Below are 3,504 nucleotides of genomic sequence, written 5' to 3' on the forward strand. Positions count from 1 at the left end.
CAGCTTAATTTAGCTCATTAAATATTTTAAGATATTCTTTGACAGCTGGTAGTGATCATGGTTCTTGATTAGACAATGCATGTTCATGCATCTAATTTTCTGCATTTTTTTCCTTTCAGATATTCTTTCTAAAATGGAAGTAGAAAGGTGCCAGATCTTATGATAAATGTAGTCTACTTAATTCACAGCAATTGCAGTCCCTCATTAGTAACAAATTAAATATTGAAGAGACCAGATCATTTCAATGTGTCAAAAAGAGCCTTGTAACTTGGCATAATTTAAGGGGTCAAAGTATGCATTTTATAATGATCATCCATCCATAGCCAGTATTTCTAATCCAGCTCACTCTCAGCTTCTATGACTCATGGGACTTACCCAAGACACTTGTTGAGTTACAAACAGAGCTAAATATGAGGAGCAAAATAGAATTGTAAACTGTGTCCAGGAATTGTTGGACAGGTACTCAGAGCTGATGCACATCGTTGGACTAGGAGTATCACCAGAAGAAGCTGCATCTGGTGGTTTCTATATGACTCCAACACAGCTCTTCAAATTAGGCAATTAAAACAATCAAATTATTTTGGTACTGATTTTACCAAACAGTTCCGTTGAAAAGCAAATAAATAAATATCTTCAAATCTCAAAAAGCCAATTCAAAATATTAGTTTATTTTTCCTTTACTTTTGACCTAAATGCTTGATAATAGTACCGTTTTTGTCTCCCTTAATGGCCTAAGGTCAACTGCTGAGCTAGTTCAACCTATAGTGAAATCAGTCACAAAAGATAAGTTTTGATAAAGAGAAACAGAAAAAAACAACAAATTAGGGATCAAACATATATTGAGTTGATTTAAACACAACAAATCAAGTCCCTCACATAATAAAAGAATCTGACTTTCTGTGAGATATTTACCAAATGCTTTTTTGATGATTTTGTTACCAAATTTTGGAAAGCAAGGAGTACCACACAGTTCTTTAGCAGAAAAGCTAATAGTCTTAAATATTATAATAGCATCTTTTTTCTTTCTTTTTTAATTGATGTATAGTTGATTTACAATGCTGTGCCAATCTCTGCTGTACAGCCAAGTGACTCAGTTATACATATATAGACTTTCTTTTTTATATTCTTTTCTATTATGGTTTATCACAGGATATTGAATATAGTTTCCCTGTGCTGTATAGTAGGACCTTGTTGTTTATCCATTCTAAATGTAATAGTTTGCATCTACCAACCCCAAACTCCCAGTCCATCTCTCCCTCTCCCCTCCCCCTTGGCAACCACAAGTCTGTTCTCTATGTCTATGAGTCTGTTTCTGTTTCATAGATAGGTTCATTTGTGCCATATTTTAGATTCTACATATAAGTGATATCATATGGTATTTGTCTTTCTCTTTCTGACTTACTTCACTTAGTATGATAATCTCTAGTTGCATCCATGTTGCTATAATAGCATCCTTTAAATGATGCAACTATATCATCAAAAAGGTGTGATACAAATGCGGTATAAGAAAAAATGTCCATAAGTAAAATTCATTCATTCATTCATTCAACAAGCATTGATTGAGTGCCTTGAAATTGGTTGCAAGCCAGTAGGCCCAGTGGCGCGTAGGGTGGAGAGCTGACTAAAGCAAGAGGCGCACAGTCCTGCCCTCCAGGGGCTCTCAGCCTAGTAGTGGCAACAGCAGTGCAAACTAACTGTAATACAAGGTGTCTAAGGAATGAGACAGATGAAACACAGTGGGAGTTCAGGGACGGAAGAGAGCAATTCCAGCAGGGGAGATATTTGAAATCAGCTAGTGAGTGTCTAGAGCTGACACTCCATGAAAAGACAGCCAATCTCCTGGACATACTACTCTCTCTAGTGCAGTATGATCAGGTTATGCTAGTGGTCTAAATGGAGTATTTACAGGAGCACAGGGAGGTCTGAGAAAGATCTCGAAGGTCACATGTGAGCCAGGCTTAAAAAATAACAGGACATAAAGCTGGAGGGTCAGTAGGGACTTGCTCATTTAAGGTCTTAAAGACCATGTGAAATTATTTGAAGTTGGTCCTCTGGGCAATGGAAAGGCATTGTGGGTTTTAAGTGGAGGAGTGATGTGGTCATGTTTGCACTTGAGAAAGATCACTCTGGCTACAGTGTAGAAAACAGATTGGAGGGGAAAGGAGCAGAAGAAAAGGCAGGGAAATTCACTGAATTAGTTTTTAAGTTAAAGCTGATGAGGCCTAAGAAGGTAGTGGTAGTGAGGCTGGAGAGAGTGAAATTTTTTTGACAGTACAAGTGGAACAGTAATGATAGGTCTTAGAGATATTACCAGGTAGAATTGACTGGAAATGGTAAGTGATTGGGTTTGGGGGTGTAGGAAAAAAGAAGAGTCAAAATTACCCCTCAGGTTTTAGCTTGGTCAACTATTATATAGTAATAGCATTTTATTAAGATATAAAACACAGAAAGAACACATTTCAATGGGAGTGGTGACAAGCATGGGAAAATGGGAAAAAGAAAGTAGGAAACTGATCAAACTCCATGAGAACAAGAATCACTTTATTTGTCATCATTGTAACCCCAGCGCCTGGCTCAACAAATACTGGAATGAATAAATGAGTGAAATGAATTCTTGTATTCGAAGTACCACTGAAGGTATTTGAATCTGTGAACTCTACTGTGGAATAAAAAGAAAGTCCATTTCACACCTTGACCTAATAGTTATTGAGCACCTACTATCTGCCAGATAGAATTCTAGATACTGAGGATAAAACCGTAGTGGACCTGTATTCATGAATTTATATTCTAGTTAGACATGGCAGACAATAATATATATATGTGTGTGTGTGTGTGTGTGTGTGTGTGTGTGTGTGTATATATATATATATATATATATATATATATATATATGTAATTCTTCAATTTGTGATAAATACACTGAAGAAAAATAAATCAGCATAATGGGGTTAGAGAGTGACCAGATACTTTAACTATCAAGTGGCCATGACTACCACGTTCATGTTCAAAGACTAGCAAGGAGACACATGTGACTTGAGGAGAGTGAGCAAAAGGGAAAAGGGTAGGAGATGAGGTCAGGGAAAATAAGGACTGGGGTTTGAAGAACTTTAAAAGCCCATGTAAGGCTTTGGTTTTTCTCTGAGTGATATGAGCTTCATTGGATGGCTTTTAGCAGAGCAGTGACATGGTCTGACACATTTTTAGAGGATCACTCTCCTCTGTAGAGAATAGTCTGTAGAGAGGCAAGAGTGAGGAAGCCAGCCAACTGGTTAGGAGACTCTTGAAGTCATCTAAGCCAGAGACCATGATCACTTGCACCAAAGTGAAAGCAATGGAGATGGTATGGTGAGAAGGTGCTGGGTTCTGCTTTTGTATCGTTTTGATATGATTTTTGTTTATTTTTTGAAGGTAAAACTGGCAGGATTTACCAGAGTATTGGTTATCAGGTGTTGGATTAAAAAAAAGGCAAAGCTGATTCCAAAGCATTCGGTTTAAACAACTCAA

Source organism: Eschrichtius robustus, chromosome X, assembly GCF_028021215.1.
Source record: "Eschrichtius robustus isolate mEscRob2 chromosome X, mEscRob2.pri, whole genome shotgun sequence".
In the NCBI taxonomy this organism is placed as follows: domain Eukaryota; kingdom Metazoa; phylum Chordata; class Mammalia; order Artiodactyla; family Eschrichtiidae; genus Eschrichtius; species Eschrichtius robustus.